This window comes from Phascolarctos cinereus, unplaced genomic scaffold (assembly GCF_003287225.1).
Source record: "Phascolarctos cinereus isolate Bilbo 61053 unplaced genomic scaffold, phaCin_HiC Scaffold_726;HRSCAF=1367, whole genome shotgun sequence".
Classification (NCBI taxonomy): domain Eukaryota; kingdom Metazoa; phylum Chordata; class Mammalia; order Diprotodontia; family Phascolarctidae; genus Phascolarctos; species Phascolarctos cinereus.
This window is the reverse complement of record NW_027556098.1, coordinates 407,461,018-407,473,035: the sequence shown is the minus strand read 5'-3', so window position 1 is coordinate 407,473,035 and position 12,018 is coordinate 407,461,018.

Below are 12,018 nucleotides of genomic sequence, written 5' to 3'. Positions count from 1 at the left end.
GGGGTCACGTCCCATCACTCACCCAGGCCACATGCAGCTGCTGTCCTAAACCCCACAGAAGGAGCTGGCCCAAGAGTCAGCTGCCCACAGTCAGCACTGTGTGTCCTGCCATCTGTCCCAAAACTGACCTCCGTGTAGGAGAACTCACTGCTGGGCACAGATGTCTGTGTGACCATCCATAGTAATGCCTCTGACAGTGGTTGTCTTTGCTACCAGTAGGGCAATGCCCTCGGTCCCAGGTGCCCTACTGATCACATAGAATGAGCAGTAGCCATCCACAGGAGGGACCACAGCCAGGAAGGGATCGTAGGTCACTGACCCTCACTCGGCCCCAGTGCCAAAGAGCAGGACCTGGCTGCTGGCATTGGCTGAGAGGTAGAGTGGGTAGGTTGGGCGGATATCAAATTCATCAGCCCCTGAGAGCAAGAGAGGTCAGCTGGGCCACGTCATAGAACCCCAGCTCCAGAGCCAGGGTGCCGCCTTCTGGATGCAACCGACCCTGGAAAGTGGCGGAGCCCTTCATCTGGATGCTGACAGAGGCCCCTGGAGTACCGGCCGCCACTGCAAACTCCTTAACATTCTTAACAGATGTCTCTGGAGGTGTGAGCACAAAGTACTCAGTGCCCAGCATTTTGACAGGGTAGATCAAGGTCAGTTCAGCTCTGTTTGGCTTAGCACTGATCACTTGTACCATGATGGCATGGTCTGAGCTGATTACGACAGCTTGAAGGAAAGGAGCATTGTCAATCGCTTCAGCTGCACTGCTGATATTGGCTGTGACTGTCTGTCCTGTACTGAAAGTGACGTATTGGTCACCCGGCTTAGGATGGGAACAGTGGCAGGGCTATTGGTAAGGCTGGAGAGAAGGAGGTGGAGGTAGGCTGAGTGGTAGCCAGGTTCATAATTCTGCAGGAAGGTAATGAGGAATTCCTGTCCACCCATGCTTACCCACCCTTCAGAGGCCCTGGGAACCCATTCTAGGGAGTGGGAGAGAGGTGTGGGGTCACCCCATGAGGAAAGACTGAGAGAAGACTCAGGCCAGCCTGGAATCTCCAACTTCCTTGGACAGGATGTCTCCCAGATGCCTTAAATTCCACATGTCCAGAACATACCTGGCTATTTTTTTCTGAAACAGACCCTCTCCCTACCTTCCCTATTATTGTAGAGGGTAACACTATACTTCCAGTCCCTCAGGCTCACAACCCACAGCCTCTTTCTCTCACCTTCCATGTCCTATCTGTGGCCAGGTCTTGCCAATTTTACAGCTCTTGAAGATGCCCCTTCTCTCCTTTGGCACTGGTCCTACTCGGGTGCAGGCCCTCATCACCTCACTCCTGGACTATTGCAATAGCTGCTGGTGGGGGCTAGGGGGAGGGAGGATCCTGCCTGCCTCCAGTCTCTCCCCACTCCCATTTACCTTCCCCTTAGTTATCAAATCTTCTAAAGTTCAAGTCTACTACTGGGGAAGGGGGTAATCAGAAGTAAACACTTTTGAGGAGAGACAGGGTCAAAAGAGAGAATAGATTAAATGGAGGGCAGGATAGAATGATGGGAAATATAGTTAGTTTTTCATAACACGACTATTATGGAAGTGTTTTGCATGACTACACATGTACAACCTGTATTGAGTTACTTGCCTTCTGAATGAGGGTGGGTGGGGAGGGAGGAAGGGAGAGAATTTGGAACCCAAAGTTTTAAAAACAAGTGTTGAAAATTATTTTTACATGCAACTCAGAAATAAGATATACAGGCAATGGAGTATAGAAATCTATCCTGCCCTATAGGAAAATAGAAGGGGAAGTGGATAAGAGAAGGAGGGGGTGATAGAAGGGAGGGCAGATTGGAGGAAGGGATATTGGGTAGGGGGAGGGAAGAGATGGGGAGAAAATTTGGAACTCAAAATCTTGTGGAAGTGAATGTTGAAAACTAAAAATAAATTAATTTTAAAAAATAAAGTTCAGGTCTACGCCTGCTACCTTCCACCTCCCCACCCCCATTCACTAACCTCCAGTGGCCCCTGGATTAAATATAAAATGCTCTTTAAAGCCCTTCATGACCCGGCCCTTTCCTACCTTTCCGATCTTCTCAAACTTTGCCCCCCCTCCATAACCTCTGATCCAGTGACTCTGGTCTCCTCACTGCTCCACAGACAAAAACCTCCATCTCTTCTTGCCTCTGGACATTTTCCCTGGCTGTCCCCCAAGTCTGGAATGCTTGCCTTCCTTCCAAGGCTAAAATCTGAACTTCCATAGGACGCCTTTCCCAGTCTGTCCCTTCCGTCCCATTTACCCCGTCTAGATATCCTGCTTAGAGCCGCATCCACGCTGTCTCCTCCATTAGACTGTGAGCTCCTTGAGGGCAGGGATTGTCTTTTGCCTCTTTCTGCATCCTCAGCACAGTGCCCCGCACATAGTAGGGACTGATAAATGTTTTCCTGCAAGAAGATTCCCCCCCCTGCCTTAATCTTAGGGCCTTTGCTCTGAGACTGTCCTTTAATGTATCCTGTATGTCGCTTGTTTTTTCTTTTTTTCCATTTTGTTCCCCACTCCCACCCAACTCTCCATTAGACTATAAACTCCTGGAGGGCAGGGACTGTCTTTTGCCTCTTTTTGTATTCTCAGACCTTAGCACTGTGCCTGGTACACAGCAGGTGCTTAATAAATGCTAGGAGCTCTTGAGTGCAAGGAGTTTTTGGGGGGGGGCATTGTTTGTCTTTGTCAGTGCTACACCCCATGATGTCACTGGTCACTAATTACCCTAATTTTTCATCTTTCCTTGTCTAGTGGTTCCTCCCCCACTGCTTATAAATACCCCTAGGTTTCCTAAACAAAACAACAACCCTTCCCTCCATCCTAACACCCCCTGAATGGTTGTCCTGTGTCTCTCCCCCTTTTCACAGCCAAACACTCAAAAAGAGCTGCCCACGGTCTGCCTCCACATCACATCCCTCCCTTCTCAGCCCACTGTAATCACATCCACTCTTATCACTTGACTGAAGAGGCTTTCTATAAGGTTAACTAATAATCTCCTTTTGGCAAATTCCAATGGACCTTTCTCAGTGTCCTTCTTGAAATGCTCTGCAAGTGTTTCCCAGTGCTGACCCCTCTCCCTCCTTCCGGCTATTTTTCTCCTCCCTGGGTTTTGGGGAATTTACTCTCTTGGTTTTCCTCTTACCTGTCTGGCCATCCCCCCTCAGTCATATCTACATTATATAATTATATCACACATAGTATACACATATGTATATAAATGCATGCATATGTGTATTCATGCATATATGTAAATATACTAGGCACCAGTGCACCATGTCTGTAGATAAACACATGTGTGTGCATTCATACACACATGTTTATAGTTATATTACACACATGGTGCATATATAGATGTCTAGATATATGTATGCAAGTATTCATACATCCATGTATATAGAGATATTACACACGGCACGCACACAATAAACATACACGCACGTGGGTCCATACCTGTATGGCCTTTCTCTCTCTTCCTATATCAATTGGTAACTGCTGGAATTTCCGCTTAAACTCATCCTAGCCCGAACTGAACTCATTATTCTTTCCCCGAACTCAGCCATACTCCTGACTTTCCTGTTCCTTGGAAGGAACTGGGCGGGTTGCCAACCTCAGAATCTTCCTCACAGCTTCACTCTCCTTTCCCCCCTTTCTAATCACTTCCCCAGCCTCGTTGACGTTGCCTCCACAATCTCTTCCCTCACCTCCCTTCATGTGCCCACCAGCCTGGGCCAGCTCCTCCTCAACTCTCACCAAGACTATTCCATAGACTCCAGACTCTCTCTTCTCAGACCTGAACATCCTCCGAACAGCTACAAAATGGAGATTTCTAAAGGTCAGTTCTAATCAGGACCCTCCTTCACTCAGGGGGCTCCCTGCTGCCTCTAGGGCAAGATAAAACTTCACCTCTTTGGCCTTTCAAGCTCATCACAAGCCAACTCCAGCCTTCCTTTTCAGGTAGTTCATGCATTCTTCCCCATCACACATGCCTGGTTCAGTCTGCATCTTTGCACTGGTCCCCCATGCCTGGAATACTCTCTCTCTTTACCTCTGTCCTTTTCAATCTTGTGATTACTAAATGCTTACTGAATTGAACTGACACCCATCCATGGTACCTCAGTTTCCCCCAGGACATGCTAGGATGAACACTTCCTCCTGCAGAGGACTTTATCAAGGGTGTAGGCAGAAGAGTATTCCATAAGAGAAAGGAAGGCAGAGAAAGGGGAAGTGTGTTCCTCAACTAGGCAACCTTGAAAAGAGCCAACACAGATTCTAGACAGACAATAATGGAGGACAGACAGACAGCCAGCAGGCACAGGGAGATTGGGGGAGGGGAAGGAAACATAGAGTGACCCCAAGAGTCCAGGCTTATACTCACCCAGCAAGAAGCTGACTCCAGCCCAGAACGCCCACCAGGTTCCCTGGGCACCCATTTCTGTAAGGGAGAATGAAAGTCATTTGTACATGCCTAATACTCTCAGTGGGAACCACTGAAAGAGAACCCTTTCTTTCTGGAGCTGCAGACCTATCTGCCATCATAATGAAGCCAACTTCTGGGGTTAGAGGAATGGAGGCAGAACTGGGCAAGGGGGGTGCTGGACCTGGGTCCCCAGCAGGGCCAGGGAAGAGATGCTTTGACCCTAGAGGGAGAAGAGAACTGGAGAATGGGAGGTCTGCATCCCTGAAGGAAAGAACAAGAAGGCAGGGGTCCGGTGTAGCACAAGACAATCTCACCTTCAGGTCCTAGGAGCATCATAGCAACTCCATCGATTGGGTTTTATAATGGAGCTCTGTGACCACACCCTGACCCAAGTCAGCTGTCCCAGAGATAGTGCCAATTTCCTGGAGGGGAATGCTAAGTCAGAGGCAGGGCAGAGCCAGGAGGTGGGGTGTGGTGAGCAAAAATCCTGGGATGGAGGTGAAGTCCAAGGCAGGAGCTGAGGTCTAGAGTGGGAGGGTGAGGAGGGGCCATCTTGGGGAAGGATAGGAATGAGGAAGAATTTGGAGGAAGGGGGTGTGCTAAGGACTGGAGGGAGAGCACAAGTCTCACGCCTTGGTCCTAGGAAGGATGGGGTAGAGGGGAATTGGGGCTGAGGAGGTAGGGGAGCTACCTCAGCTACCCAAGAAGGGAAGCTGAGAGTCTAAGTCTGAGATAGACAGCTGGGGAGTGGAGGATGAGATGCACAGAGATGAGAATGCCAGATAGGAGCTGGGTGGGTACTGGGCTGAGGAGGGAGAAAGGCTGAAAGTGGGTGATGGGCCCTGTTTACCTGCTGGCCCTATGCCCATTTCCCCAACACAAGCTTCCTTTGGCTTCTGCCACCAACGATATCAACACCCTATATCCGGGTCCTGGCACTTTACCAGGCCTTACAGTCCTTAACCTGGGCTCTGTCTTGGGATGTCTTCTTTCCTCTCCCCTCCCCTCCCCTCTCTTTTTCTTCTCTTCTCTTCTCTTCTCTTCTCTTCTCTTCTCTTCTCTTCTCTTCTCTTCTCTTCTCTTCTCTTCTCTTCTCTTCTCTTCTCTTCTCTTCTCTTCTCTTCTCTTCTCTTCTCTTCTCTTCTCTTCTCTTCTCTTCTCTTCTCTTTTCCCTCTCTCTGTCTCTCATCTATCCTTTTTCCCTCTCTTCCCCTCCCTCCCTTTCTCTGTCTCTATCTCTTCTCTCTCCTCTCTCCCTCTCCTTTCCTCTCTGTCTCTCCCTGCTCTTCTCCTCTCCTCTCCTCTCCTTTCCTCTCCTCTCTGTTTTTTGAAACTTCAGCTTCCTAGAAAAAACAATAACAGAATTCATCTGGAAGAATGAAAGGTCCAGTATATCAAGGGATCTAATGAAAAGAAATGCAGGAGAAGGAATGGCCTAGCCATTCCAGATCTTAAATTGTATTATAAAGCAGCAATAATTAAAACTACTTGGTACTGACTAAGAAATAGAGAGGTAGATCAGTGGAATAGGTTAGATACATAAGATACAACAGTCAATGACGATAGTAATCTACTATTTGATAAATCCAAAGACTCCAGCTTCTGGGATAAGAACTCACTATTTAACAAAAACTGCTGGGAAAACTGGAAAATAGTATGGCAGAAACTAGGCATAGACCAATATCTTACACCATATACCAAGATAAAGTCAAAATGGGTACATGATTTAGATATAAAGACTCATACTATAAGCAAACTAGGAGAGCAAGAATAGTTTACCCGTCAGATCTATGGAGAAGACAAGAATTTATGACCAAACAAAAGATAGAGAACATTATGAAATGCAAAATGGATGATTCTGATTACATTAAATTAAAAAGTTTTTGCACAAAGCCAATGCAACCAAGATTAGAAGGGAAGCAGAAAGCTGGGAAACAATTTTTACAACCAGTGTCTGTGATAAAGGCTTCATCTCTAAAATATATAGAGAACTGAGTCTAATTTATAAGAATACAAGCTATTCTCCAAGTGATAAATGGTCAAAGGATATGAACAGGCAGTTTTCAAAGGAAGAAATTAAAGCTATCTATAGTCATATGAAAAAAATGTTCTAAATCACTATTAATTAGAGAAATGCAAATCAAAATGACATCACATCTTTCAGATTGGCTAATATGATAAAACAGGAAAATGATGAATGTTGGAGAAGATGTGGGAAAATTGGAACACTGATGCATTGTTGGTGGAGTTGTGAACTGATCCAACCATTCTGGAGAACCATATGGAACTTTGCCCAAAGGGCTATAAAATTGTGCATGCCCTTTGACCCAGCAATACTACTTCTAGGTTTGTATCCCAAAGAGAGCATAGAAAAGGGAAAAGGACCCACATGTACAAAAATATTCATAGCAGCTCTTTTTGTGGTAGCAAAGAATTTGAAATTGAGAGGATGCCCATCAATTGGGGAATGGCTGAACAAGTTGTGGTATATGAATGTGATGGAATACTACTGTGCTGTAAGAAATGATGAGCAGGAGGACTTCAGACAAACCTGGAAAGACTTGTATGGACTGATGCTGAGTGAAGCGAGCAGAACAAGGAGAATGTTGTACACAGTAACAGCCATGTTGTGCAATGACTGACTTTGATAGACTTAGCTTTTCTCAGCAATGCAAGGATCTAAGACATCTCCAAAAGTCTGATGATGGAAAATGTTATCCACATCCAGAGAAAGAACTATGGAGTTGGAATGCAGATCGAAACATACTATTTGCTCTTTTTTTTCCTTCTGTTTTATTTTGTTTCTTCTTTCTGGTGGTTCCTCCTATTGGTTCTAATTCTTTACAACATCACTAGTGTGAAAATATGTTTAATAGGAATGTATAAGTAGAGCCTATATCAGATTGCATGCCATCTTGGGGAGGGGGGAGGAAAGAGTGGGGAAGAAAATTAAAAAATCAAAATCTTACAGAAGTGAATGTTGAAAACTAAAAATAAATTAATTATAAAAATAAATAAAATTTAAAAAATAATGTAAAGGTTTATTTTTTTTGCCTTTGCATATTACAAAGTGAAAAAAAAAAAAGGAAACATGAGCTCCCTTCAAAACTCAGCTCAAGAGATCATACAAATGGGAAAAGGACCCACATGTACAAAAATATTCATAGCAGCTCTTTTTGTGGTGGCAAAGAATTGGAAATTGAAAGGATGCCCATCCACTGAGGAATGGCTGAGCAAGTTGTGGTATATGAATGTAATGGAATACTATTGTGCTATAAGAAATGATGAACAGACTGACTTCAGAAAAACCTGGAAAGACTTGTATGGTCTGATGCTGAGTGAAATGAGCAGAACCAAGAGAATGTTGTACACAATAACAGCCACGTTGTGCGATGACTAATATTGATAAACTTAACCCTTCTCAGCATTACAAGGATCTAAGACATCTCCAGAGGCCTCGTGATGGAAAATGCTATCCACAACCAAAGAAAGCACTATGGAAGTTGAATTGCCATCTTTTTTTTTCTCTTCTGTTGAGTTTTGTTTCCTCTTTCTGATGGTCCCTCCTATTAGTTTTAATTTTTACTTACAACATCACTAATGTGAAATTATGTTTAATAGGAATGTAAATGTAGAGCCTATATCAGATTGTGCACCATCTTGGGGAGGGTGATGGGGAGGAAGGAGGAGAAAAATTTTAAAGTAAAAAACATATAGAAGTGATTATTGATAAATCAAAATAAATTAATAAAATTTAAAAAAAACCCCAACAACAACTCAGCTCCAAAGTCATGACAAGAGGTCTCTCTTCATTTCCCCAGTTAGTGTTCACACCTAAAATGACCTGGTATTGATTTTGTCTGCATTTACTAATTGTTTCCCTCCAGCAGAATATAAGCTCCCTGAGGGCATGAGCTGCTTAATTTTGTCTTGTATCCCGGGCACCTAGCCCAGTGCCCTGAACAGTGTAGATCACAGACACTTGTTGATAAGAGTTGAACTGAACTGAATTGAATTGAATTGGATTAGGTCTGAAGTTTACTCACACTGCATCAGGGGTCTCCAGAGGGGCTGTGTGGGGAGCTAAGCATGAGCTCTAACCAAAGTGACAGGGAAGCCCACATGTCCCCCCCCCCAGTGAGGGGGTAGAGCACCTCACCCCCCACCTGACCTGCCAGCATCCTTGGAGAGGCTGGTGAAACAATGCCTGGGACTGATCCATCTTGGCCTGTGACTAACCCCAGTGGGCTGCTGGTCTTGGAGTCAGGAAGAACTGAGTTCAAATCTGGCCTCTGACACCAGTTGGGTGACTCTGTCTCTACCTCTGTTTCTTCCTCTTCCTCCCCACCCTGTTTCTATCTGTCTCTGTCTCCTCCCTCTTTTTCTGTCTCCCTGTCTCTCTGTCCGTCCCCCACCCCTAAGCCCACCTCATAATTCTGGTTATAGCTTCCAGATCTGGATTTTTTCTGGGTCCTTAGACCCTAGGGTGGGCAAGTCTGCCCTAAACTGGGGTGCAGGTAGAGATTAAGGCAGCTAGTTTCTGGTTCCTGGATCTCTGTTGCTTGCTCTGCCCAGTTTAAATTACTCGTAGGAGGGGATTTCAGGCCCACCCCATCCATCTCTGACCAACAGAACTGGTCTTGCTTGCTCTAAAACCCCCTCTTCCTTCTTCCTGAGCTCCCTCACCTGCTCCAACCTCCTGGGAACAGAGATGAGGTTGGAAAAAGAAAATTATGAACCGTGGGGTGGGAAGGGGCTGCCAGGCATGTTGGGGTCCTGAAAGGCCTTGTCTGGACACCGGGGATATCCTTAGGGAGGGGTACCTTGCTGTAGTTGTTTCTGGCTAGAGTCCAACTGGTAAGGCTGGACACTGCTGGACAACACCCTAGCAGCTGCAGCCCAAGGACTCCTCCCCTCTTATTATCCACTAGCTGAGGTAGGCATCTTGACCTCCTGCTCCCTGAAGAGGCCTGGCCTCTGAGGGCTGCTCCCTCCCCACACCCTGGGGTGGGTCTCCATCAGCCACTGATAAAGGATAAAGGACTGATAAAGGACCAGAGTTGACAGTCAATGAGGAAAATGAGATAAAGTAAATATCTAGGAAAGGGCTGAGAGAGCCAGAGAACAGAAAACAGACAAGGTAGAGGGAACTTCTGGGGTTATCCAAGAGAATGTTGTCATCCCGGAATTCTCCTTCCTTCTGCCCAGCTGGATCCAGGCCTTTGTCAAATTCCTCTAGCATCCTTGTATCAGACTGAAGTTGCCCATTCCCAAGACAGTGTGCTCTTCACTGCCCAAGACCTCAGGGAAAGGCAGGGATGGGGAAGGCCCTGTATCCTGCAGGCCTCCCCCCACCCTACCCAATCAGGAACAGCAACCCCCAGCCACCTCAGGTACAGAGGCCAGGACATTTCCTCATGGTCAAGGAAACCACATCCGGCTCTTTTATCCTTATTGATGAGGCAGTGTCAAGAAGAAAGACCTATTCACCCAGACCTGAGCCCCAACCCAACTCAGGGAGGAGGGGCCGTGTCTGCTCTGGGTGTACCCCACTACAACCTGTCCCCAGCAGACCCTGCAGCTTCTGGCCTCAATCCCATTCTCTTTTCTTTCCCTTTATCAAGGGCCCCAGAGAAGGGGGTAGAGGGGGGGGGGGGCTCTTTTCAGCCTCAGAACTTTCTCCAGATAGGAACCTAGTCTTTATTTATTTATTCATTTAGTTTCATTTATTTATTTATATTTATTTTATTTATTCATTCATTTGTTTTGCTTTAAAAATATTTTCTATAGCTTTATTTATTTATTTTTCCATTTAGTATTTTATTTCCCCCCAATTACATATAAAAACAATTTTTAATATTTGTTTTTAAAATTTTGAATTCCGAATTCCCTCTCTCCTTCCCTGTATCCCTCATTGAGAAGGCAAGCAATTTTATATGTGTGTGTGTGCAAGCATGCAAAATATATTTCCATATTAGTCATGTTGCAAATTAAAATATGGAACAAAAAAACCCCTAAAACACCAAATCACTAAGAAAAATAAAGAAAGTAAAAAAAACATGCTTCAATCTGTATTCAGACTCCATCAGTTCTTTTCTCTGGGGATGGATAGTATTTTTCATCTTAAGGGACCTAGGATTTAGATGACATCCACATTCCACAGAGAATGTGGCAATTTCTGTGGTCCTTTGCACTAGAGTTAAAAAACACAGAATTTGAGAGTCAGGAAGGCCATCTGGTCCAGTCTATACCTAAAGAGGAATCCCACCTCTACTATGTCCCTCAAGTGGGCATCCAGGCTCTTCTCTGAGAAAGGAAATCCATGACCTCTCCAGGCAACCTATTTCATAGTTAAGTCAGGTTTTGTGGGGATGGGCTGGAGAGAGGGAGAGAATTTGAAACTCAAAATTAAAAAAAAAAGTTAAAAGAAAATGTTGGGGGTTTTTGGTATCAAATAGAGACTGTCTCTCAGCAACCCCCAACCCAGAGGTCATGGTTCTGACCTCTGAGGCCAAGTAGAGCAATCCTTCTTCCACACGATAGCCCTGGAAGACACCGATCTTGTGACACCGTGACCCCTTTCCCTCAGCATCCCGTCCCATGAGAGCTGTTGGGCAATCATCTGGCTTCCCCAGGAAGCTGCTGCTGAGGAACGCTCTCTCTTGTAGATCAATGCTGAAATAACAGGATTTGGAAACTTTCGAATCTGGGGTAATTTCCAAAGATGAGAAGAATGAACTATAGCCCCAGACCTAGGCTCAGAAAAATAAACAGGTGGAAGAAGGAGGTAGGTGTCCAGGAATTTCTTTCTCAGCCTTCACCTGCTATGTCCTCACTTTTTGCTTCTGGGTCTCAGGGGGGAAAAGGAAATTCCCATCCTGCTGCATTCTGGAAGGGGAAACAAGAAAGATAATGGAAAGCAAAAGAAGCTGTATGCTTTTTTGGTGGCCATGACTTGGGGTGGCCCCTGGGCCTGCCCACCATTCTCAGTCACCCACATCACAGAGGCTCTTTGGGTCACTGGGAGCTAATGTGTGTGTTGGGGGGAAAGGAGTGTTTTCACATTCTTCCAGCCTAGGCAAAAGTTGGTATCTTATCATCTCATCAGACTGATTGAGCTTAAACTCATTAAATTAATTCTGGAGTCTGAAGTTCTGGATTCAGATGAGAACACTATCTGTGTTAAACTTTCTGGCTCTCAGTTGCATTGTTCATAAAATGAGGGCGCTGAACTTGGCTTCTGAGATTCCTCCTAGATCTGTGATCATCCCTTCCCTTACACTTACTTAAGAAATATATTATTGGAGGTGAGTGGAGCCAAGAGGGCAGAGTGAAGTGAGCATTTTTGTTGAGGGGTATCTGTAAGGGGGCAGATCTGTTCTTTCCTAATTATGCCAATTATATGGTGGCATACTCTCTGAGAGGATACTGAGATACCAAAGGAAGAGGGGCTCATACCAGGTTGGTTATTAGTAGGTTTTATTAGGGTTAATTAGGCTAATTCGGTTGGTTAAGAGAGTTTATTCACAGGAGGCCTGGGCAGATAACATTGAGCATTCCCACACCAAT